This window comes from Fundulus heteroclitus, chromosome 5 (assembly GCF_011125445.2).
Source record: "Fundulus heteroclitus isolate FHET01 chromosome 5, MU-UCD_Fhet_4.1, whole genome shotgun sequence".
NCBI classification, from domain to species: Eukaryota; Metazoa; Chordata; class Actinopteri; order Cyprinodontiformes; family Fundulidae; genus Fundulus; species Fundulus heteroclitus.
In genome coordinates, this window is record NC_046365.1 from 33,298,296 (window position 1) to 33,325,734 (window position 27,439).

At 41.2% G+C, this 27,439-nt stretch overlaps 1 protein-coding gene across 3 annotated transcripts in view; it reads right to left on the reverse strand.

The window, feature by feature from the left end:
• Positions 1-27,439, reverse strand: part of sdk1b (sidekick cell adhesion molecule 1b) — a 413,277-nt gene that overhangs the window by 273,706 nt on the left and 112,132 nt on the right. The gene's annotated exons all lie outside the window — the stretch shown is intronic.

The following is a 27,439-nucleotide window of genomic DNA, read 5'->3' on the forward strand; positions in this document are numbered from 1 at the left end:
TCTGTCCTCTGTGTAAAAGGCTATATGATCTAGCAGCAGGTGGGGGTAGCAAGCCTCATGAGTGTTCAATAAAATGCACGGTCTGTCGTCAGAAAGTCCCTAGCGGTGTTGATGTAACGTTAAACGAGCATCAGTGTTACATTCAACCCACACTGACAGACCCTGAACTCGGCAATAAACTGGTTTTTTACGATTTTGAAACCTTTACAGATCAAACCGGGAGACACATCCCATTCCTTGTCTACACAAAAACTTTGGCGGGAGATGTTTGGTACTCTTACGGACTGAACTGCGTTAGGGATTTTCTGCTCCATTTCAGAAATCCTCGTTACAGAGGTTTCACTTTCCTAGCTCACAACAGTCGTGGGTTTGACTCTTACTTGGTTCTGAGTGTGATGGTTGAATTGGGCATTAAACCACATTTAATAACACAGGGAAGTAAAGTTCTCTGTTTTACCGAGCCTGATTATGATCTGAAATTCACCGACAGCCTTTCATTCCTTACTATGAAACTCAGCCAAATGCCAAAAGCATTAGGATTCACCGATCAGTGTAAAGGGTTTTTCCCTCACTTGTTCTCCTCTGAGAAGACTTTAAACTACGTGGGTCCGCTTCCTCCCCCCTGCTTCTACGCCGTAGACCGCATGAATCCCGCCGAACAGGAACGGTTTTACATTTGGTACAGCGAGGCTTGTAAACACCCCTTTGACTTTCAGAAAGAAGCTCTTCATTATTGTCAAAATGATGTGGAGATTCTTTTCAAGGCTTGTGTGAAATTCAGAGAAGAGTTCTTTAAAGAGACAACCGTGGATCCTTTAAAGTCAATCACCATTGCCTCAGCTTGTATGAATGTGTTTACATCCAATTTCCTCCCTCCTAACACTCTCGCGATCCCCTCCCCGGTGGATTACCGACGTCAATGTAAAACATTTTCGAACGCGTCTATTCAGTGGTTAGAATGGGTGGCTCAGGAACGCGGCATTTTCATTCAGCATGCGCTCAATAAAGGTGAAAAGAAAATCGGCCCTTATCAGGTCGATGGATACGCGGAGGTTGAACGGGTGAAAATCGCGTTTGAGTTCAATGGGTGTTTTTTTCATGGGTGTCCCACTTGCTTTCCACCCGACCAGACCTGTCCTCTCAGGAGGGTTTGCTTTGAAACATTTCACTCTGCTACCATGGAGAGAGCGAGGTTATTGCAATCGGTTTACGGCGTGCAATTAGAAGTTATATGGGAACACGACTGGATCCTAATGAAGGAGTCGCACCCGGGTCTCAAAAGGTTTCTACAGTCTTTCAACGCACCAGAGCCTCTTTCCCCGCGAGAAGCTTTGTACGGCGGCCGTACTTGTGCTCTCAGACTCCGGTACACGGCGGAGGAGGAGGAATCGGTGCATTATGTAGATTTCACCTCATTGTACCCGTACGTGAACGCAAACTGTCCCTATCCTCTCGGCCACCCCAAAATCATCTGCAAAGATTTTGACGATCCGCGTAACTATTTTGGGTTCATCAGGGCGACTGTGTTTCCACCCCGCGGTCTGTTTTTTCCTGTTTTGCCGTACAAGACATCTACCGGTAAACTTGTTTTTACTCTCTGCCGTGCTTGCGCAGAAATGAACTACCAGGCAGGCCCTTGCAGCCACACTGATCGAGAGAGGGCGTTGACGGGGGTCTGGGTAACCCTCGAATTTAACAAAGCTCTGGAACTCGGTTACACCGTCGCTGAAATCACTGAGGTTTGGCATTTTGAGAACCAGAGCAGTTCAATCTTTAAACCGTATATCAACACTTTTCTCAAGGGTAAGCAGGAAGCTTCAGGTTTCCCCGCTGAAGCGACGGATGAGGAGAGCAGGTTAAAGTATGTGGCAGACTACAAACTGAACCAGGGCATCCAGCTAGATGTACGGAAGATCGAGGTCAATCCCGCTAAAAGGCAAGTGGCTAAACTGTGTTTGAACAGTTTTTGGGGAAAATTTGCGCAGAGAAATGATCTGGGTCAAACTACCATTGTCACAGACTCAGCTGAGTTTTTTAACTTCCTGTTTTCAGGTAAATACACGGTCATTTACTTTCACTTTCTGAACGATGACATGTGTATGATTCAGTGGAAATACAACAAACGGTGCATCTCCCCGCCCAACAGGGTGAATAATGTATTTATCGCGGCGTTCACCACAGCACACGCACGGTTGAAACTATTCACCTGTCTCGAACCGCTTCAGGAGCGCGTTTTGTACATTGACACAGACAGCCTGATCTACGTGGTTAAACGGGGTCAGACCTCCCTCGAGCTGGGAAATTATTTGGGGGATTTAACGGATGAGCTGGGAGGTGATACCATACAGCAATTTGTTTCAACAGGCCCCAAAAGCTACGCTTACCAGACAAGAAACCAGAAAAAAGTTGTGATGCGTTGTAAAGGCATCACTCAAACTCAGGAATGCAGTGAGAGGGTGAATTTTGACAGTGTGAAAGAGTTGGTAGAAGGTTATCTGCAGGGGTCTACAGGGGGTGTGTTAGAAGCTCCGCAGCATACCATCAGGAGGGATAAAAGAAACTTCCAACTTAAAAATGCCACATTTCAGAAAAAGTTCCGCTTGGTGTATGACAAAAGAAGGCTTTTTCCTGACGGAACAACTCTCCCTTTTGGTTACTAAAAAGGTTAACCGAGAACAATGTCGCTCTCCGGTGAAACACAGGAGATTGAATTTGACCCTAGATTCAAAACCCCTTTTTCATGTCTGATAGTGGGTCCGAGCGGGTGTGGAAAATCTTTTTTTGTTAAACGTGTTTTGCAGAATTGTAACCATGTTATGGATGTTGTACCTGTAAATATTGTATGGATTTATACATCTCTTCAACCCATGTACGCTGAATTGCAGAGAATGAATAAAAAGATTAAATTCATCGAAGGACTACCTGATTCTTTTGATGATGAAAATCTGTTTCCTCCTGATCAGAATCATCTGGTTATATTGGACGATGTAATTTTCCAGGCTTCGGAGCATCCTGAAGTGGTCAAGATTTTTACGCAATACAGACATCACAGAAATATGAGCGTGATGATGCTGACTCAGAATGTGTTTCATCAAGGCAAGTACAGCCGCACCATCAGTTTAAATACTAATTATATGGTGTTGTTTAAGAACCCCAGAGATAAACTGCAGCTGAATATATTAGCCCGTCAGATGTTCCCGTCAGAGAAAACGTTCTTTATGGAGAGTTTTCAAGACGCCACCAGAGAACCTCACGGGTATTTAATCGTCGATCTGACTCCCACTTGCCCAGATCGTTTCAGACTGAGAACGGGGATGCTCCCTGGTCAGTGGCCGGCTGTGTATGTACCCAAGTAAATTAATTTACCATGTCAGCTCGCATAAAAAGGAACATACCTCTTTTTAGGGCTCTGTATCATGCCACCCCACAGAAACGGAAAGACATTCTCGCTCACTGCTCGCCGGATTTTCTCAAAGCCTTGTGTGAAATAGCTCTGAACATCTTAAAAGGTAACGTTAAAGTATCTCCCGCTCAACATAAAAAACTGCAAAAGCAGAAAAAGATCATCAGACTCCTGGCTGATAAAAGAACGGGTTTAAAACGCAAGCAGCTGGCTCTGAAAAATCAAACAGGTGGGTTTATTTTACCCCTGCTAAGCGTTGTGGCCCCTTTAATCGGAGAGTTGGTGGGAGGTCTCATCAGGAGATGAGAAAATGTCTCTTAGGACGGCGCAAAAGATGTATCTCGTCTCTCCGCATCAGTTCAAACGTTTGACTCCGTCAGAGCCTTCTATCAGACAGACGGCTGAAGAGGATTTGGATTCTAAAATGAGAGAGATACTGAATGAACAGGGACTAAGTTCTTATGAAAAAATTAAAAGGTACAACGCTCTTCTTCAGAGATATCTGACTCTGATCAAACAAAGTCAACTGGAGGAACCCAGAGTGACTTTAACTTTGCAGCGTAACCCTACCCCGGACAATAATGACGGTGAGGCGGACTCTGATTCTACTGCTTCTACACCCTCTCCTATGGAATTGGATGAAACCGCCAGCGAAGTTCTAAAAGCTCTACCAAACAGAGATCGCAAAAATGCTGAATACATATTGAAAAAGTTGTCCCTACATGGTACGAGTTGGACTTCGAAAGGGGAATTTGTTTATCGGGATCGTGTGATGGGAGGCTCACATCTGGTCGATTTGCTGAAAAACCTTCTGCTCCCATTTAAGCGGAAAACACAGACCCAGGAACCTGTAGGTTGGACCCCGTTCATGACCGCCCTGAAGGAGCTAAACATCCCTGTGTCCTCAGTCAGCAATCCGCAAGCTCGTGACCAATACAGAGGCATGGCAGAAACGGACGTATCGGAGAAGAACGGAGCTAAACCTTTTGCAAAACGAAAAGGAAAAATTGTGTTGTCCCCTAAATTCTCCGGAATAGACTTTGAGCATCCAACCCCCTACAACGAACGAGTCAAGAGCAAAAGAGTCAAGAACCCTGCATGGTTGAAATTTTCCCCTTAAAACTCTGTATGAAAAAAAAAAACTGGAGAAATGAATTTGTAATAAAGAAAACTTTAATGTTTCAAATTATTCATGTATACAGTGTTTTTATTTTAGACAAGTTACAACTTGTAACAATCTTTAAACATTTGTAAAGAACACGTTCCGTGATTAAACGAGCACGAGGCCCTATTTTTTACACAACGCTGATATTTTTTCACAAAATCAAATACCATGACATCATTTTTATAAACACTGTCATCATAGGTAGCCAATATTTCATGCATCGATAGCCCGCAGGCTTTATGACAAAGATAATAAACACAATGATGACCGCACACGACTGATAGAGTGTCTTGAAGTTGACGAGTATGATACAATATTTTCGAGGATCTCTCTTTCAAAAATGTCACTATGCTCGAGGGATAAAATTCGAAATCCGGAGGAAATCCGTAAGAGTCGAAAAAGGTGGCTCTATCATTCTCTTCCAAAGTCAGAGCTAGCCAGTGTTCACCAGGCATGTGTGAAGGATGAGTGTTGACGATAAAATAGGCCGGGGCACTGTACGTGCGTTTGAGTAATGGAAGCTGATCACAAGCCCAAACGCCGCAAAATAGGTCCCCCAACAGGTGATGCATAAGACTCTCGATCTCGTGGTTATTCATGTTTTAATAATAATCCACCAGGACCTGCCTTTTTGAATCAATTTCCAAAATTGAGTCGTAACACGCGTACACAATCAGGGTGGTCGTGTGAGGCAGCGGAACTCTGAATCTCATTTCCAGTCTCAAATTGCCGTTGCACACCGGTGACAGAGCGTCTGCGTCCTCGCTCGGATTGAGATTAAAGACAAACAGGGAATAACCCTCGTTAAATTCCTCACGAGCGATGCTTAAAGGAAGGTCTTTTAAATGACGACCTGTAGAGGTGAACATGTTGTAATATTCCCTGACTGAAATACCGTTGTTGAATTGGGGTTGAAACGCTTTGGCGGGGACCTGTCTGCCGTCTTTGCAGAGCGCTAAATATTCCACATCCATATGCTTAAAGTTGAAAGGCGACATGCTTCTCCTTCCAGTGAATGCCTCGTGGTTGACCATACCTAAAACGACATATTTCGGCATCGTTCCCAAAAAGAGATTCTCCTGAGTACATATCCTGGAATTTTCAGGGACAGAGTACGTTTTCACATTCACGCGCGAAAGAGGATAGAGGGCGTTTCCTCTCATTAATGCTGAGGCATGCCCTAGCCGGATAGCCGGGGAGACTGAAACTTTTTTCATAAATAGCGAAGCCCCCAGAATTTTCAGTCGGAAGGTTGAATCACGCGGTCCCATGAGAGAGAAGGCGTCGCTGGCTCTGGTTAGTTTAACCCTCATATCGACAGAATTCAAGAGGAGTCTTTCGCAGAAGAAAATATCTGCGTGAAGAGGCCCCATCAGGTGTAACTCTCTGGAATTAGCGGTGAAAGCGGCTCTCTTGTTCATCCCCGAATTTGGACCGTCGGTGGTAACAATAGAGTCGATAGCTCCCGCTGTGTCTTTGTAAAAGAGGCCCGCGCTAAATTGGCTCTTTAACGTGTCTTCTGAATAGTTGAGCAGAGTTTCAATCATTGCTCTGTACGGGTGAGTTGCGCTACTCTGTGAAATTAACCTGTCCCCCAGAATAACGTCGCATTGACTAAACATTGTATTCAACGGGTAATTTATCAACCCGACAGCGGCGTCGTTAGCCAGGTCGCTTCCATCTGCGTTGGTGATCTTTAGACGGACATGCAGCAAAGTATCATTCAAATCCAAGTATTTCTCTCCATCTCCGGGGATAAAGAACTCGATAGGCCCGGTGTCTGTAATCGCTGACACGGGTAATATTTCTGTGTAGAGCTTATCTTCGATAGAAAGTTGTGTCATGGGGGCGGAAAACAAGTCCAGTTCCGCCAGCGTACATTCTGATGATTTCCGGTGTAAAAGAGCCATGTTTTATTGTTATTGAAAAATAATAATTCAGCTAAATATATCCTTGCTCACAACGGACCTCCTCCCTCTTGCTTTGCTCCTGCTGACTGATTTCTTCTTTTTGCGCTGCAGAACTATTTGTGAACGGCCAACACGTTGCCCCGGAGGTCTCTTTTTAGCTCTTCTTGACAAAACCATAACACCCGACCCCTCTTGGTTATTCACACCCTCGTGCGAGCCACTTATTTTCGTCATAGCTTTACCTATGACGTCCGAGGCGATGTTTGTGGCAGCCTTTTTCAGATGCGGTTTAGCAATAGCGAAGCCGGATTTAAATAAGGGTGATACGAAACGAAATAATTTTGAAAATATGGATCCTATCCCACGGCCGTACATAACAGGGGCGCCATAGAAGCCGGGTAATTCTCCCCCTACCTGGTTCTGGTAGTAAGGGATAAAACGGTGCGGATCCTCTCTCAAGAAAACCATGTTTTCACGATTGTCGTCGCTTCTTCCTCACGTTTTTAGAACGCTGCAACGTTGTCGTTGTGACTGGTTGCACAGCTATGAATGATTCTGGCCACAATCGTGTGTTTTTATAAGCATGAACCGTTTCACCTGAACGCTCTGCGTGAACCAACGGGTCTGAAATGTAGTTTCATGATGCACTTTCCGTATGTAAATTTCACCGGGGTGTTTTGATCCGTTTTAATTTCAACTTGTATATTTTCAATATGTTTCTTGGCAACGGGGAGATAGTAGGGGTTATGAAAGGTCTGCGTGATAATATCTCCAAAAACGCCCTGGACCTGAACTGTTCGCAAGAGGGGCGCGTATGCATCCCCCACTATCTGCGGCGCAACAACGTCGCTGTAAAAATAGAGGTGGTAGAAACCCGCTTTATAATCTATAGGGTGAGGGGCGTGCCAGTGGTCGAATTTGATCCATTCTCCGGGTTCCGCGCCGAGCATGTAGGCCAGTGGAGCGTGAAAACGTAGATGGTACTGAGCGCCGGCCTGGTAGGTGAGTATGTTTGCGAGTTTGTTAACCTTGAAATAAATATCTGAATCTGTCTTTCTCAGATGAGCTTCGATCTCTTTGATAAGCTGATTCATATTACTGTAGTATCCGTTTCCAATCTGTATGCGATGGACTTGTTCCTCGCTCGCTTTCCGCCATTCGAAAAAAGCATTTTCTGAAGGAACGTTATGCCATGTGTGTGGATAAGAAACCTCCGTCAATGCCACTTGCCATTCTCCTTGTAAATTGATGTGCTCGGCTAAATCCACGCGGAAACTCGATATGTTATTATCCTTAAAGACATCCAGGCTAGCGTTGGAGGGTAGCGTCAGGTAAAATCCTTCGTCCTGAGTTAAGTGGTCCATGTTGCACTGTCAACCGTCAGAGAGCAGCGTCTTCTTTTATACGTCTCGCAGGTCGTCGGCTCTCACCCAGCTGTTGAATTTCTCCGGCCAGTTTTTCCAACGTACTAAGACCTGTTTGACCCCCCGCACGGTGCGTTTGTCTAATATGTCACCCACTTGATACATTTTGTTTTTTGATATTTTCACCTTTTGAAGCTCTTCTGCGTAAAAAGAGCCTTGGACGGGCTCCCCGTCTAAATCTTTCAGTTTGAAGACGGGTGGAGATCGTTGTATCACTTCTGTAACTGTAAAGATTTCGTCCGTAAAACTCTGTTCATATTTCTTGTCAAACACGCCACGCAGCTTGGAGATTCTGACATGGTCACCTGGTTTAAATGCGGTCTTGACTTTTGTAGTGCGTTGGGGATTGGTCCCGTACAGATTTTGAAACACTTGAAAAGCGTTACTAGCGGTGACTTGGATAGGTGCCATTTTAATACTTGAATGATAACCGTGGTTGTAGCTTTTGATCAGATCCTGAAGCACGTTTAGATATCGGAGAGTGTTGTTTGCGGTAAAATATCTCCACATTCTTGATTTTAACGTACGGTTAAACCTCTCAACCACCGACGCTTTTATTTCACTAGCCGTGGAAAAATGTTTAATACCGTTTTTATCCATCAGCGCTTTGAATGATTTGTTGAAAAATTCTTTTCCGTCATCAGTTTGCAGTTTCTTTGGAATCTGACTCTCTTTTAAAACGGATTCAAAAGCTTTTACGACGTCAGAGGCTGTTTTCCTTTTTAAAGCCCTGGCATAGGCTCTTTTGGAAAATACGTCGATAACGGTTAATAAATAATTGTAACCGTCGTTTTCTTCGGACAAGCTCTGCATATCACAAAGATCGGCTTGGAACTGTTTCAGAGGCCCGGTGACAAACACTCTATTTCTAGGAAATCTTATTCTTGCGGGTTTATGCAAAGAATAAGCATCTTGTTCCGATAAAAAGTCTCGGACCTTTTCAAACGGTACCTTCTCTCCGGTTTCACTTTCCAAAGCTCTCTGTAGTCTATCTACCCCGCCGAAAGAGCCGGGGTGCGAAGGCGTGTAATATACCCGCTTCATTAACTTTTCTTCAGCCATACCTTCCCATGCACGTAGTGATGCTGAATGAAGGAAAAGAGGTCTGTATTTGGGTTTTTATATATTTTATTATTAATATGCATTTATTATATCACAAACTAATTGTAGTGAAAGTTCATTTCATATTTAGAGAAAGAGATTAATTTTGTTACGATGTCACAAACTAATTGCAGAAAATACTACTTTAATATATCACAAACTCAATGTAAAAAAAAAACACTCATTGGTTAGATAAAAAGAAAGACATTCTTTTAATACAATGTCATAAACTAATTGCGGAAAATACTAGTTTAATATATCACAAACTCAATGTAAAAGAAACACTCATTTCATATATCACAATCTAGTTGTAGAAAACAATCATTTCATATATCACAGACTCATTGTAGAAAACACTCATATAATATATATATATAACAGAAAGATATGACAAAACATGCATGCTTTGGTTTCAAGACCCCTGCCAGTACTGCGTGATGGTTTCAAGTTGATCTTTTAAGTCATAGTTTTCTTGAACCAGCTGATTATACACCTCGCTGATGTGGTCATGCACCCGCTTGGATAGCGTCAATTCGTACAGATAGGCCTGTGCGACGGCATTGACTGTGTCGTTGTCTTGATGGATGTTGCGAGCGGCTAAAAACCGTTGAACGGCATCGATGAAACGCTCGTTATAAAGCATTCGCATTACACCGTAGTAATTTCTTTCAAAGAACCGGTCCTCAAGCTGCTCCAAACATTCATGGTCTCTCTGACTCGGACGATCATTGATGCATCCGTAGCACTTTCCACGCATGTACTTTTCGATGGCGGTGCTCAAAAGATGGTGCACCACAGTTTTCACCGCTTTGATGAAGCCGAAGCGGATCCACCCGTCGTATTCATCAGCGCCGGTGTAAGCGTCTGGTTCCCCGGATGGAATCTGCACGTCCTCACGCGGTGATGGGGGTGGGGAGGCTGGAACTCCTTGGTCGAAGGGAAGTTGCGAGTCCTGGAGCTGTGAGTACTCAGACTGAGAACAGTCCGGGGAGGGTGGAAGATTCAGCACTTGTGAATCTTCCTCCTGGGTCTCTGACAGAGATGGCATGGCTGGAAGCCTGGCTGGAAGTGTGGTTGGAAGCGTGGAATTCTCATCCCGTAAAACAAAGTACTCGGGCCGTACATGCACGCCTCCTGGGGCATTGGCCCAGTCGTCGATACGCCTCTGCAGCGATGTGAGGAGACTCTCGCTGTCGCTGTCGAGTTCGGAAGAGGATTCAGGGGTTGGCGAGGGTGAAGGAGGGTGGTACGGTCCCGGAAAGAATTTGTCGCTGTCCGGGGAGCCATGCTGCGGTGATGTTGAAGCGGTAGTTCTTTCAACCGCGTAGTTGTTCATGGTTTCAGATGCTAAAAGTCTGGTCAGTGAAGCTGCATGGATGTTCCGATCGGTCTGCCCGGTTGTTTTTTTATACTGAGAAGGGGTGTGGTTAACGTTGAAGGGGGGCGTTATCGGGTGTTGTGAGGAGGGCGGGTCTAAAAAGCAACCACTTTCTTGATCCCCCAAAACGTCCCTCCAGTCGCAAAAGTTGCAGAACAGCGTTGAGATCCGGTCTGCTATCATCTTGTCATGCCATGCGTTAAGCAGAAAAATAACCGGAGTTGTTTTATCTTGAGCGTGTCTCGGAGTTGCGCGGTAACCCCCCCGTTTTTGATTGTCATGTTGGTGAGAAGATCCTATTTGTTGAAGCTGTGTCAGTTTCGAATTCCTAGAGTGGGGGAGGGGGCCGGAAATGGGGGGAGGGGTACGGCTTCCTGGAGTGGGGGAGGGGACCGGAAATGGGGGAGGGGGACCGGAAATTGGGAGGGGGGACCGGAAATCAAAGGGGAGACCGGAAATCAAGGGGGACCGGAAATGATTAGGGTCATTAATCACCCGTCAATTAAAAAGTGACAGACCATTATACACTATAATCTCTAACATATTAGGAGTATATTAGGATGAACTTTGTATTATGGATAATTGTTCAGCAGTAATCCACATAGCTGTAAACAGTATTGTTAGTGGTAAAGGTAGTTCTACAGCTTTCATCATTGCATCACTCTCACCAGCACACTCGGAACATTGTCTGCGTTACAAATCTGTCAAGCATAAATTATAGACTGCAGCCTGAACACACAAACCACCCAGCATAAATTTCAGACCCCGTCATACATGGTTTAGCCTCCTATTGGGATGTTTCCATACAAATGCTACAAAAAAGAGGGTTTTAAAAGCCTTCTTTTTGCAGATATAAAGTCCAAATAGAGGTGCATTAAACTGTCGATGATGTACTTTCACTTCCTTCTGTTTGCTTCTGCAGTGATGTCTGAAACGGTACGCTCGATGAACAATCAAAAAAGTCGGCGCATTTAATAGCAAAGTAACAGAAGAAGGCTTTAATGGAAATTAATTTTTTAAACAGTAATATTGAGTATATTAATAATATACAACTACCATGCTATTCATGAAGACCAGTGGAAAATGAAATTAATGCATCTGAGCAGGAGACTGTAACTACTATATGCCTCCCAGATCAGTCTCTCCGCCATCTCGTCAGGACTTTCTAATCCTCAACGATCTAACATCCTCACATCATCCACCCTCACCTGCACTCTTATTATGGATCATAACTCATAATCATATGAAAACAATTAAGCAAACCGCGTCATCAGACAGGATCCAACTCTAAAAGCAGTCTCATTCACACGCGGACTGATTACGTTCTTATCTAAGTGTTAATCAGTCAGTTTCCAAATCTAAATGTGTTTAAAAGGTTATCCTCAATGTAGATATTTTCTAAGAGAAGTTGATGAATTGTAAACTCAACGAAACTTAGCATTTATCACAAGGGCAATAAACAATAGCAGCCTTCGTTATGCAGCTATAGGTAGCGGCCCTGTGTCCAACGAAGCATAAAGAAGGCCAACGTTGCTGTGACCTCTACTCAGCAGCCCACCCCTTGGGACAGCCCAGCAGGAACAGGTAATAAGCTACCATTTTACTGCAAATGCCGGAGTTGAGGAAAGACAGAGATTTATGGCATAGCAGAAATGCATACAGCAAACACGCACATATACACCAAGTTACCTACAGTACACAAGACACACAAAGAAACAGTTTGCAAAAGCTGCGCTGGGAGGATGTGTTGCTTAGTGCAGCCTAATTAGTACATTCACTATTGTTGCACAGAATTACACTATTGTCCCTAATGCTATTGTCCTCCTAATGTGTGTGTTGGGGTTTGTGCATAAATCATAAATCTTTCACAGCCAATCGCCACTTATTAAACAAATGGTAAATGGACTGAATTTTTATAGCACTTTTCTAGTCATACAGACTATTCAAAGCATTTTACTCAACAGCCACCTTCACCCATTCACACTCAAATAAGTAGGCTACTTAGGGTTAAGTGCCTTGCCCAGGGACATCGACATTTGACAGGGAAAGCTGGAATTGAACCTAAAACCTTCCGACTTCAACACAACTACCCTACCCACAGAGATCACAGCCGCCCAGACGAACTTCTCTGTTCTGTGATATGACACTTGACTTTGACCTTTCAGACTGCGTTCAATCGGGTCATCTCAATCCTGACTACTTGACAGACACGGCCACTTATCAGTGTCTTTTTCTCTTCGTCTAACACACACAGACTTAAACACACACTTAGTGACAGGTTCAGTCTCCAGCTGAAAGGGTTTTATATCAGCCACGACATCCAGCCGCCCACACCCTCCATCACTCCCCCGCTGACCCTATGATCATGCCATGATGAGAGATGGGCCTGTCTGCTGTGTGACAGCTCCACTCATACAATAATATTCCCACGGACTCACACTCACACACAGAAATGAACATATGTACAGACATCCTAAAATCCTCAATATCCATAATGATGTTCTTCAAAATGCTGCTACATTTTGTATGATGCATCATCATAATTTCTTGCTAATTTTTGAACCAACATGCCAGTAAATAGAAAATACAATCATTAATCCTACAGCAGAGTAACACATAATTATTGTGACACTTAATAAAACACAAACATAATATAAAATGTACTGTTTTTTACATATAACTATAATGTTTTAAGATGTATTTGGCTTTATATCAAACTAAATGCTAAATTGAGCTGATATTCATATTCTATCCATTCATCGTCTTCCACATGTAACCCTAACCCTCTCAAGAGACATTCTCCAACTCCTTCTAAGGGGATTCCAAGGTAGTCAGAAAAGATATATAGTCCATCCAGCAAGTTCTGGGTCTGCCCTGGGGTCCCCTCCCAGTGATACTTGCCAAGGAAAGTCTCCAAAGGGAGGCGCTAAGAAGGGACTTGGATCAAATGACTGAACCATCTCACTTCTTTTGATGTCTAGGAGCAGTGGCTCTACTTCTAGCTCCCCCAGCTGGTGCTTGTAAGGCGGAGTACAGCCACCTTTCTGAGGGAGCAAATATCAGCTGGAAACTTGTTCTTTCGGCCATTGCTCATATCTCATGCCAACAGGAGAAAGTTGGGGTGTAGGAAGACCAGTACATTCTCTTATCCTCGCCCCTTCCCACTCAACTGTGAACTACTCCAGTGCAAACTTAAAGTCACGACTTGAAGAAACCAAAAGGAACCACATAATCTGCAAAAAGTAGCGATAAGACCCTGAAGGCTCCAAACCAGACACCCTATTCTCGATGACTATGCCTTAAGATTCTGTCTATGAACAGCACCAACAGGATCAGTGACATGGTGCAGGCCTGCCCTATCCTAAAGGCCGAAACACACCAAACCCTCCGATCAGTCTGATGCGATTTGATCAAAAATCTGATCAAAGTGAATGGGGCTGAGGCAGGCCAGTTTGCAGTTCTCTGCAGCTGTACTGCATAGCTCCGACCATAGTAGACCCCTGCTCTATTTTGGTTCGAGGCTACGCAGCATTTTGACGGGAAATCCATGAGTCAGACAGGAAGAGATAAACTTTAGCAAAGTGAAATAGGTCCGCTTTGGGGAAAATACAAAATAAAATCTTCAAACCGCAACGTAAACGGAAGGCAAGTTTCGACCAGGTCCGTCCCCATATAGCTCTCAAGATACACGGCTCAATAAATAATCAATAAAACATTTCAATAAACTGTTAACTTACCCATGGTAGGATATCAGCAGTACAACGAACAGATGAGAAAATTAAACAGCAATCTTTTTTGAACTTGTTCGAGCAGCAACTGCAGGTTTTCGTTTACTGCCCCGCTTGTTTATGCTGGTGAAACCTCCCTAATTTGCGGTACATGCTCTTGCGTGAATACTCGATTTCGTAAGTCCGGTGGTCTGTAGAGGGAGCCTCTACGCAGCCAGTAGGTGAGGAAAAGAACTTGTACAAATCTGTCTGTCAGATCTGATGGTTTGGTTTGTTTCAGCCATAACACTGGGACACTGTTCAGGCTGGGACATTTGTTTTCTCATTAGAACGATGAATGCCAATTCACAGGATTGTTACTTTTACTACTTTCTCAACTGCTGCTTTCATGAGAGCATCAGCAAATACCCATATACTCAAACATATGATTAAATATAGGCACTAGCTTAATAGTAAAAATTACAGTTCAGTGTGTAACTGATGGTTTACAACTTTAACTGTCATGAAAAAGACTTTTATAAAAATGGGTGTTTTTTTTACTGCAGTGACATGCAATCACTGCCCTACAGTTGCCCCAAAAAAGACTAAAGAAGTTTTATAAACTTTTCTATGACCACCTTTATTGACTTAAATACCACTAAACATAAAGATACAATTTTAGTCAACAATGTCCATCCGTCCTGGGAACCAGCTTGACTGTGAGTCAGAACACAGACTTGGCTCTTGTTTGGTATGCACGGACTTAGAAGTGACTTCTCTCCAAATACTTGACTGTGAAGGACACAGCCAAGACCTTCTCCAAATGCACAAAAGATACAGGTGGACTGGGCAACTCCCATACTCCTCTCAGCAATGGTAGAAATCTGCTCCGCTGTTCTCCACCCAGGATGAAAGCCACGCCGCTCCTCCTGGATCGAAGCTTTCATAATTGGTCAGAAGCTCCTTTGCAACACCATGAAGTAAACTTTCCCAGACAGGCGGAGAAGTATGAACTCTCGTTATTTAGAACACACTCTTCTTTCCCCTTTCCTAAAAAGACGGGACCTGTCACTCCACAGGTATTTTTTTTCCAGTCCTCAATGCAACACTGAAGTGATGTGTGAACCATGACTTTCCAACAATCTTCAGACCCTTCAGGATGTCGAACCAGACCAACCCGGATGATAGGGCATTATAAAACCTACAACTCTACTGTTTTTTGAGTTCTTGTGAAGTTATATTTTAAACTAATAAATACAGAACTATTTCCTAGAATAAATAATACAATAGTTGTAATAATAAAACACCTGAAAACACAAAAGATCTTTGACTGCTGATTTTATTTTTACACCTGCTAGTTTAAAGTGTGCTTATTGTGCCTTTAAAATACAGGAAATGAAAGAAATACTTACATTTTTTATATTTTTTCCATTGCAGTTCCAAAATCTTCGCTTACAAGTGTGAGATCTCTTCTTTAGGGACACAAACCAAATTCCCTTTGCCCTCTCCCTACTGCACAGAAACAATCGAGACACCCTATCCCTTAGAAAGAAGGCCGGGTTGAGAAAATGATGGGTGCTTGGTTCCCCTTAATGGAAGCCCTTTTCTTGGATCACACAAATGTGTGTGTGTGTTCATTGTGTGTGTGGCAGCTTCTTAACTGAAGGCTTTGTAACGCTCTTGTTCATCATAACTGTGATGTTCTAGCCCGAGGGCCCAGCAGCATAAAGCAATTTCCCTCTCGTTACGCCAGGCGTATATTAACCCCCCCAGTAACCATCGAACACACAAATACTCACTGTGATACACGCACATACACACTACTTCCTTGCAATTTATCTATCATGTCAAGTATAGCAGGGACTATTCTCTTGAATAACTTCTTCATACTGTAGTTATGTGCCCCTTATCAGTGTGCCGTGTCCTTGAGGTTGAACATTGGCTGAATGCAAAGTCAGACACAAATCAGGGGTAGTTAAAGAAAGACTGATCCACTTCTTAATATTTTCACTAGCTGTTATGCTGCATAGCTTATCAAGGAGGAATTATCAAAGGCCTTCTTAACAACAGCAGGTAATGCTGAATATAATATATTCAGCAATTGCTTTAAATGTAACTTAATTGGACAAAGCAGCAACTCAGTACGTCAGTGTGTCCTCAAATTGTTGCTCAAACCTTCATTATTGTTAATGGAGAAACAGTTTTCTCTTTAGAGATTATGTCATCAATTCAAATGGTTCTACTTTGTAAAAATTTGCACTAACAAAAATGTTCAAGCTTTCCAAAATTTAATTAAGAAGGTGCAGCACTGTATTGCATAACATTGGACTACTATAAATGAAGTGTACAAAAGCTGTTCAGTAGAATATATTATATTTATAATTATAGTATGCCACTGTACTGAATAAATTACAGAAGATTGGTTAAATCTATCAAAAAAGCTCACTTAGATAATATGTAATTTAATCTGGAGTAACAGCAAATGAACATCCTATAATTTAGGGATCACCAGAGGTGGATAGTAACTAGTTACATTTACTCAGTTACATTTACTTGTATAACTTTTTGAACAAAATGTACTTTCAGGAGTAGTTTTACTACACTGTACATCTTACTTTTACTTGACTAAATATTAAGAAGAAGTATTGCTACTCTTACTTGAGTAAAATCTCTTGCTACTCTGTCCACTGTGTGTAACTTTACTGAATAAAGAACAAACTTGTTTCAACCAAAAATTTACCAGAGAGACACATCTACAATTTATATTAAGGTGAGACTTCTTGTTTGTACACAAGTTTGGTTGTTTTAATGGTATTTTCTATCTGGGATTTTGTTACGCACAACTTTTTTTCAGTCTTTCCCCTGGTGTGTAAGTCTTTTACATAAAAAAACTATAACTATAACTAACTAAGCATTTAAAAAAAAAAAAAACTAAGCTAGCAAACAAACACTAAAAACTAATTTAAACTAAATAGAATTGAAAATCGGAAATATAAAAACTAAATGAAAATAAAAACTAATGAAAATTTCAAAACAATTTAAATCAGTGTACTGACACATTTACATGGGTTTTGAAATTATTTATTAGCTTCAATGAACTCCATGCTGGACAGGCCTGCAGCTTCCACAGAGATCGAATTTTTCAACCTCTTCTGAATACGTAATGTATTAACTACTTTCAGGATGGAAGGACGCTGGGTTGCTTTTATCTTGAACACAGCTTTAATAGTTTGATTGGACCAAATGTCGGAAAAATGTCTTTTCCGCCCTACCATAACAAATGTAAACATGTTTGCTAAATGCTAGTGTCGATTTGAATGTCGCTTTATGCTTTCATGAGACAGGCAATTTTTTTTCAGACAATGTGGGTAAGGGGTGATGTAAAGAAAAAATAAAGGAATATATGGCCCACTGTATGGCCTGATTTATGCCTACTGTTTAGTATAGTTGAGTGTCTGTTTCTCTACCAAAGGCTCTGGGAGCTTAGTTTGGAGCGCACAGCACCACAAACACTTTGAAATACCAGGACATGTTAAAGGAAAATCAAGTGGCCTCTGTTTTAAAGCTGAAAATCCATAACAACTGGCTCTTTCAGCAAGATAAGGATCATAAACATATGGCACAATCAACACGGAAATGGTTCACCAGACACACAATGAACATCTTCGCTTAGTCTTAGTGAGACTCTATGAAAAACTATGGGATGAGGTAAAGAGCAGACACTATGAGGGTAAGAACCGAGTGAAATGGGATAGTAGCAGATTCAGTCCTTACCCACTAGCAAAAGGGGAGGCAATAATAGTGGAGGACATGTACATAAGAGCTTTTAAGTTGAAATCTGAGAGTAAGCTAGAGGTCTTATCACTAAGACATTGTTCCTGTTAGTGACAAGAATACACAAGCAGAAAGAGCTTTATGAATTATTATGTGAGCTAGGTTAGGCAAGATGTAACTCCAGGCTACAAGTGATTCAACCTTTTTTCCTCTGCCCCTGTCATGTAGGAAGCAGAACATCATCTTAGATCTATCTGTGGCTCCTGGTATGCCCTCCTCCTGCATCTAAACACTGAATCCCCACCATGTACCCCCTGCCAGCCAACCATCTGAACTTAGTGACAAAACACACCTCGGGGATCAACAGCGGCACTCTCCATTGGAGGTTCCCATTCAGGAAACACTGTGACCTTTTCTTAGTTTACCTTCTCTCCACCTCCCACCATCTTTCTCCCCTCATGCCATCCATTCATCATAGTGACAAGCAATGTGTTTTAACATGTGTCACTGGAGCGGGCTACTTGACTGGAAGAGAGAGTAAATAATGAAAAGTGGAGATGGAGACGGCAAAGGGGCAAAAGCAAGATAAAACAAGGTCACATGAGTGGTCAGACAAGAAAAATGGAGAGATAAGTAAACTCTGAACAGCATCTTTTAGATCATTAAATGTGTCTCTCTGTGTTATCCTTTGAACTGACACTCTCAGTTCAACACAACTGCTTGCTTCATTAGTTCAGTAGTCACATTAATGTTTTCTTGGTATTATATTTGAGCAAACAGTCTGAAACACTGCAACAGTAATGAGTTGCTAATAGATTATCAGCTGGTTAGTACTATCAAGGAATAGGAAAACAAAAAAACAAAAAAAATTCATCATACCATTCCTATAATTTAAAGTAGTAGTAAAAAGAGATGTCAGATCTTTTTTCTCCAGTTGTATGAATCAGTACACAAGGCAATGTAACACTACCCTTGTTTATTACTGCAGACTGCCAGTCAGCTGGTTGAATTAAAGCACTGCACCAATCCCTTGCTTACAACAGAGGACCGACTCTGACTTTTACACACTCCGCACAAACAAAGAAACGTGTTCTCTCTCCCAGGGCCACAAGAACAAAATTACATTCTGCGAGAACTCTGAAACCTGGAGTGTTGAGAGAAATATGAAAATTGTGTGCTGCAGTGGGAAAAACCTATGAAAACTTTCCAGGAGTTAAGCCTGTCACATACTCTGCAACAAGCAAGAAACCTGTTCTTGTTCTTGAGGTGGCAAGAATGAGAAAGTTTGTTTCGGCTTTGACTATTCATACTTTACAAGAAACTTAGCTAAAACTCCTAGAAAGTCCCATCCACTGTAAAATGTGACAAACCTGCACTAAGATTGTGTAAATTAGACAGACACTGCAATGGCAGGCATGGCAGGATAACAAAATGTTTGCACCTTGTTATCTGCGATCGCTGAAGATAAATTAAGGGAGGAGTTGGGCAAGCACTGGCAGAGACGGAGCCAAGCAAAAGCACAGGGCAGGCGGAGAGCTGAAAGTAGAGGAGCAACCCCGTACAGACAGAAATGGGGGGGCAGGGGGTGTGCGGTATCCTCGGTGGTGGGGACTGCCCCACTTGTATAATGGTCGGGGAAACGCTGCAAGTCAACACAGGTGGCATTTTCGACTCCTCAGTGCCCCCAGAGTTGAACAAGGCAAATACAGCGTTTAGTTCGACAAATGTGTGAGACATTTCTGTTTTTTTTTTTTTTCAAGTTAACCATGGCCATCCAAAACCTGACCAATCACACAACAGTTGTCAGACACCCTGCAAGAAAAAAATAATTCTGCCCAGGTGATGGGTCGGAAACAAGCAGGGAGAACTCCCAGACCAGGGCTGGAAGAACAGCATTACCTTGTTTTGTTTTGGGGGTGCAAGATCAAATTTCTTGCTTTTTGCGGATTATGTTATTAATAATTTGGTCATTAAATGCTTGCGTTATCTTGGCTGTTAAAAGTAAGAATTGGTTTAACTGATTATGGGATAAAGTGGGTTTGATCATTGAAACATTGGTATTGTGTGGATGAGATGCGTGCATTTATTTAGACACTTTTAGACAACTATTTAGACAAGTTTAGAAAAAGGAAATGTAACCATGATTTGGGAGTCTTCTTCTTTCAGGACGTCGGCCGTGTTTGTCGCTGTAAGAGCCTCAGCACTGAAACTTGTAATCATTTCTCTGCCATATTTAGATTAAAGTGTTAAAGTCTAACGTTGAAATTGAGTCATCCTTAGAGGGTGTTTATAGTGTTAAGCTTCTTAGAGGAATTAAACAAATCGGTGGGGAGCGACCACGTTTGAGTAACATTGGGTGTACTTTAAATGAACAGTGTAAAGGTCTTTATTCACTTGAGTTCTTGGGAAGTACAACATACCCTGGCCGAAAAATAACTTTGTTCTCTTCCATTATTTCTCCTTTACCTTTCCATTTCTGTGTCCATTGAACTTGAAATGATCCCAAAATAATATCCAATAAAGTTTTTTTGCATACATGACATGCGGAGTAATAGTAATTAGTAGTAATATCCACATGTGAAAATAAATATGTTCGGCGCTCTTTGGCTGTGTAGCATTAAAAATTGCTGTCTTAAGGTCGGACAGTAAAAAAAAATAAAAAACCCTTTGCTGTTGCCACTTTGGGTAAAATAACAAATTCCCCTTGTTTTGTACAGTATGTTGTTGGTCTGTCACCAAATTTTTCCCACCCAAGTTGAAGATGGCTTCAGCTGACTGCCTGCCAAATGCTACCGATAAATAACCTTTATAAGTCTTGGGTGTCTTGGGCCACCCCTATGTGTTCCTCTTAGACATTGTATATATCCCACCAATGTTTTACTGGACAAAATGTACTTGACAAATGTCCCAACAATGACCCAATAACAACATTAGTTAATTTCATGCACACATATGGTATGCAGACACTCTGTCTTGACTAATGAAGTTTAGCTCAACTCCATATGACGAACTGTTGAGTTAACTGCAACCTCAGCCTTTCTTTTGAATTTAGAAAGTCATTTTTTTGGTCAGCTAAAGGCACCCAGAGCGTTTTAGTCCCAGATTGTCATCTGATTTTTTTGAAAAAAAAAAGAAGAAAAAAGACGGCCCCTTTTTAGAAAAAGTAAAGTAACATAGTAAGGTATTATTATCCAAAAAGACATAGAAAGTAGGGTGCATTAGAAGCAACACACAAATGTCTAAAACAAGACTTCAAGCAAAATGGGAAAAATGTGTTAATGTTTAAATACAAGTAATAATAAGCCAACATTCGTGGCATGATAAGAAACAGTGTGGCACCAGCTTTAGTGCACATTGCATATAATAAGAGCAAATATATTCTAGGAAGCACTGTATGAGTGTGAGTAAATGAGAAATAAATTATAAAGCACTTTGTTGAACCTCAAGGCTAAAGCATAAAGGTGGAATATTTGCCATTAATCTAATTCTGTACCGATGACATTCTTCCAACAGTTTGTGGGTGCATATATGTGTGTGTTGTGGTCTGTGTGTGATGTTTCCAGTTCGCTATTATATCTGACAGCACATCCCTAATTCCCATAGAAGGCAGAGTAGCAGGTAGGAGGGAATTACTACTGTTACATACCAGCCAAGCTGATTAGCTATTGACTGGTCTAAAACCCAGGAAAGCCTTACTATCTCTCTCTCTCTCTCTCTCTGTGAGTTGGGGTTGTATCTATATGAACACCCCTTTCAAGAGATAGGGACTTCTGTGATTATCTAATTATTCCTGCCTTGAAACAGTTATCTCATAAACAAACATTCATACTAACAAAATGTTGCCACTCAGGAAAATACTTGGTGGTTTGGCTGAGCTACACCACAGCCAGACCAATCAATACAGGGATGAGGGGATAAAACCACAAGGTGATACGAAGCTGAAAGAAAGGCATTGGTGAAATCAGCAGCTCAGCTGTGACTCATGAGCAGGGCTTAGTGATAAAACAATCTCACATTATACTGGATTTAAAGTGTACGCCGATGTTTGATATGACATATTTTCACTTGATCCATCGATGAGCCGACAGCTTATCCCTCATACCAAACAAACAGGCCAGCAGCATTACATTACATTAAAATACACACCCATTTATGATTGCAAATCATTCTAACAGGTGCAAAATGAATAAGGAGAGAATGAAAACAAGAGGAAGAAGTGGATAAAAAAAATCTGAAATAAAACCATGGATGAAACTGAATGAACTACTAAACTGTTGAGCTGGGCCAGTTTTATAGGTTCTGTACATTGTTCGTGTTAAAACTTTTCCAGACTTACATTTTTAACATTCTCAGTTCAAAGGACAGTTTTTACCATGTGATGTAAATACTAGGTTTCATCATGTATGTATGTACGTATGTACGTATGTATGGATGGATGGATGGATGGATGGATGGATGGATGGATGGAGTATTGACTAAAGTACAAATATTTGTTATGCTCCATTTCAGTTTTCTGTACTCAGTCAGCAAAAATTATATCTAGATCAAATTCAAGACTTTTCATCTTGTGGAAAAAAATATTACATGGCAAGAAGTTCTCCTCAAATCCTGTGGTTGGGTTTCTGTTGAATACACTGTATAAGATTTGTCTAGGACTAATTGCCTTGTGGCTTTTTAACCTGTATCCCTCTTCCTTTAGATAATTAAGTAAACGCAGCATTTTGGACACAGTTCATTCTACATGTTAAAACAGACTATATACTACAGCACAATGTAAATTACCATATGATACCTGCATGAAATGTTTGGGAAAAATACATATACTTGCACATAGATACAAAAGGAGCTATGCAAATATATGCAGAGAAACTTTTTATCTGGCTGTTTCTCCTTGGTGTCTCAACTTTAAATAAGCCAACTCCTGGACTTTGTGAACTGTGACCTTTGGGAAGAGAGTGAGCAGATGCAAGGCAATGACAACATGTGGGTGTTGGGATTAATGAGGACTGATGAGTTCAAATTAGCATTTACTCCCACCTCCGTCTTCTCTGTTTTTTGCACACGTACATATATTCAGGCTCTGTCAACAGAACAGGGAGGTTAACTACCCACCAGAATATACAACACTTTTTATGTCTGGTTGCTTGGAAGTGTGCAAAGATATGTACAAAACCCCTGTAAAACATTCAGCAAATTACCCTTTGTTTTATGTGTATCAGTGCTCACTTGATTCAAAATGCTGTTTTCTCCCCGTCTCACGAGCAGAGAGGGAAAATGGTCAAGGTTTACGGAAAAATCCTTGTTTTTCAGTCTTTTTGTCCACCTTAATTCAAGGACCAATTTTAGCTCACCCAAGTCCCACTGATGAATATTACATTTTTATTAGTGGAGATTCTGTAAAACAAGCGTTGATGTTTTTATTACTCAGGAATAAGTAATGAATGTAAAAATTACCCCATGTCCTCTTTGCACCCTCTGTCATGTTATACTGCCTTGTTACTACTGCAGCAACCAATTGGCACCTTTAGAGGCAGAACCTTGCATACTTTTCATCAGTTTTTCCAGTCCTTGTAGCTTTTAATACATAATATGAAATATTTATTAATTTATTGGTATTTTACAAACTATACTTTTATAGCACATAAGCAGAAATAAATGTCTAGCTTCTAGATTCTAGAACAACTTAAACTAGAGATGTCAGGGTCCAGATATTGACATTTTTAAATAATTTGCATGGAGCTCAACTCCCACGGTTTTTTGTAGGGGTACTGGCTTAGTGTTAGGAATTGGGCCCCACAACCACATTTTGAAGAGATATGGTTTCAGTATTCCAGCCAATATTGTATAGGGCTATTAAAACATATAGCTGCTTTAATAAACTGTTTTTTTTTTTTTCCTACGGGTTTTTACTTATTACAATAAAATTCTCATTAACTTTGAGACTGGTGGCAGCAGTTTTCTAGCTATTTGTGTACAGGAAGAAGTTAATTTAAAAAATAAATCAACAAATATTTAAATTACTGCAAAAATATGCCAACATATTTACAAAAATAATAAAGATCTGAGAATACCAAAAAAAAGTAAAAAACAAAGCAACTGGACTTGTTTTCCGTAGTTGAAGACGTTTAACTTCCTCTCCAGGAAGCTTTCTCAATTCAAAAAGTCTGGAGTAATGTGGAGTACCACGCTTTATACTACTGTCTAATCAAAGGCCTTGTAATGGCTTAGACAACATGCAAATACAACCGAAACAGGTCCACCCCTTAGTAATGGGCGGTTGTTAAAGACCGTAGTCAGTAGTATAAAGCTTGGTACTCCACATTACTCCAGACTTTTTTGAATTGAGAAAGCTTCCTGGATAGGATGCAAAACGCCTTCAAACTACGGAAAACAAGTCCAGTTGCTTGGTTTTTAACTTTTTTTGGAATGACCATGACCTGGATGACTGAGAATCTTCACCAGATCTGAGAATATATTGATTAAACACCTGATGCATGCACAACCGGCCCGACTATGTAAGCAAACATTTAAGTATTGATTATCTAAAAAGATATCTTTAGTTCTTCAAAAAGATATTTTTTAGTTCTTTCTGTCTAAAATAATGAAATTTCGCTTATTGCTCCTTTAAAAAGAGTGATGGCTTTCATCACCACAAAAAGTTCCAAAGGGCTGAACTAGTCTTTGTTGTGTAAGTGAAAGAAAATTGAGCTACCTGACCAGCATTGCGCAGCAACAAGCTGAGGAAAGGCAGCTCAACACATGCTAGGAAATAACTCTGGTCTCTCTGACAAATTATCTGACTCCTTGCAAACATGACTTTAAACATTGGAGAAAATATGATGGAAAACTTCAACGGAGTTTGAAACTATGAATATTAGAATTTTTGTATACCCTTAATATAGAAAAGCAACTTTTGCCTAACTACAAGCTTTATCATCAACAAGTCACATCAAAACAGTGAGTAAACAAATACAAATGATCTAGCCATTTCTTTTTCAGGTGCCGTGTTGTCAGAACTAATCCTGTATTAAAACTACATTTAAAACTGTCATTAAGAAACACTTATTTCAGTCATTGTGAAAAAATAAAATCAGGAAGGAATGTACAGCAGTATCGGCTTGGACGATAAGATAAAATATGAATTAGGACATCAGTAAATAAAACACAACTTTTAGACATAAGGTGTGTCAAACTCAATCAAAGCTTAATTTCTGTACACCCTCAAAAGAAATCAACAAGACCAAAAACAATTAGACAACTGACTATCAAACAACAAGGTTTGAATTCCGTTTAATAAAATTTTATTTATATAACGGCAATTCACAACACATGTCATCTCTAAGCACAACTCAAAGTCAATCAAATCATACAGACAAATTGGTCAAAAGGTTTTCTATCTAAGAAAACTCGACAGATTGCACTGAGTCATTGACTTGCAGCAATCCTTCATACTGAGCACGCATGTAGCGACAGCAGTTCTTCTGATGTTCTTCAGCCAACATGGAATTAATGTGGAGCAAATGCCTTGATATTTCCCAATTTGGACCACCAAATATAACCACAAACTAACAATAAGAAGGAAATTTTACTCCAGAATTACCATTTAGTAATAAATGGGCTGATAAACAACAATAAATAGAAAAAACAAAACAAGAATAGAGGACAAAAAAACACCGCTCCATCCTTAACAACACTGTAGGATAGAGGACGACACAGAGAGCAGATGCTAAGCGTGGAAGTCAAACGAACATGAAGCTTTTAAAAGGTAAAAAAATAAATAAACCTTTCATTTTGAAGTCATTTCCAACTCACAAGCAGTCGTGTCCGAGCAGAGACACAAACGCGTGCGCCCACTGGATTCAATCACAGCACCTGCCATTCCACTGGGAACGTGCAATGAATCATGGGATTGATGATGCGCCCTTGCAAGGGGACAAGTAATTTCTACTGCCCAGGAGATGAGAAGAGGAAGGAATGGATGCAGAGAGCAAGTGTGAGACAGAAAAGGGGTAAGGGAGACTTAACAGAATGTGTTAAATTATCCGGGGGGCCTGGAGTCTGCCCTTCTCTTCCTGCTTCAGCTACCAGCCTTTTCGACCGGCTAACAAAGCACAGAACCCAGACTGTTGAAGAAGAGCAGTAATAGGAAGGAAATGTGGATGATGCTTATGGTAGATGAGAGCTCCATACATCATTTAGTCTTGTTCGCAAACAGTGTGTCTAGTTTTAGGAAAGGTGGAGATGTAAAACTCTACAAAATCAGACTAACTCTTCCTGTCTTTGTTTTGGTGCCAATTCCTCTCTCCGCAGTGGGCAAAAGGAAAATTCAACACCACGCTATCAAATCCTCATATATTCAGACCAATATCTCCCAATTTCACACAAGTAAAAAGGATGTGCATGCATGCATGAACAAAGCTGCTCATGTACATGCAGACCGCCTCACACTCACACACACAAGCTCGGGGAAGGTATTAAACCTTCTTTCTTTCAATCCCAGAAAGCAGACCTGTGCCTTTCTCTGCGGATTAATGTGAGTGAAGAAAGCCAAGAATGATGGGAGCGAATGAATGAAGGACACAGAGGAAAAAGAAGAGAAAGAAAGGTAACAACTCCTAGTGTACAAGGACTGACAAACAGGGTGAGAAAAAAAACTATGAGCGCAAATGAGGGATCAAAAGTCAGAGTACAACCACAGAATAAAACTAGTAAAAAGTTGTTGCAGAGGAAGGTATAACAGCTCAATGCAACACCTAAAAATGACATCTAAATTGTAATTTGAAGCAGAAAATTATCATTATTTTAGTTAAAACAGTAAAAATGTTATGTTATAGCAATGTGGAGTAATAAATCTCCACATTGCTATAACCTGTCGTTAAACATGCAAGTACCAGTGCCGTAAAGTGATCTCATAGCACAAGATGCAGCCATTTAAAAAAAAAACTGATATTTCTTGTCAGAGTGGAGTCTGACTCACTTAGAGCTACCAAGATGCTTTCAGCAACTGAATTCCTCTCCTGAACTAGTTCTACGGGCCCCAGATATGTCAGTGGCTCTTATTTTGAAAAAAGAATGTAGTCCCTGATTTGGCTAGTTGTGTTGACGGAGTAAGCGAACACAGACAGCTCGTCCGGCTGACTGACAAAAGCGTTAAGAAATCCTCCACTACTTTTCAATCATTTGTGCAGCAACATCTTTTCCATATACGGCGGAAAAAGAGACAGAAGCACTAACAGACAAGCTACAAATGAGTTAAAGGCACTATAAAATACCCTGACGGGCTAGCTTTTAGCAACTAAAAGGTGAAATGTGCTTAAGCGTTCCCCATTTCCTAAATCACAATAAGTTGGACGTGGTGCTGGACTCACATGCAGGGTGGAGTTCCATGTACCGTATTTTTCGGACAATAAGGCACACCAGGTTATAAGGTGCACTGTGAATGAACGTGTCTGTGTCATTAAATATTCTTCCCAAGTGTGTAATATCACTCCACCCCTTCACGTACACAGCTCTCTCCTGTGAGGGAGAGCTATCCATCTCTATCAGGAGGATAGAGTAGTTGGACTACACTGCCCTG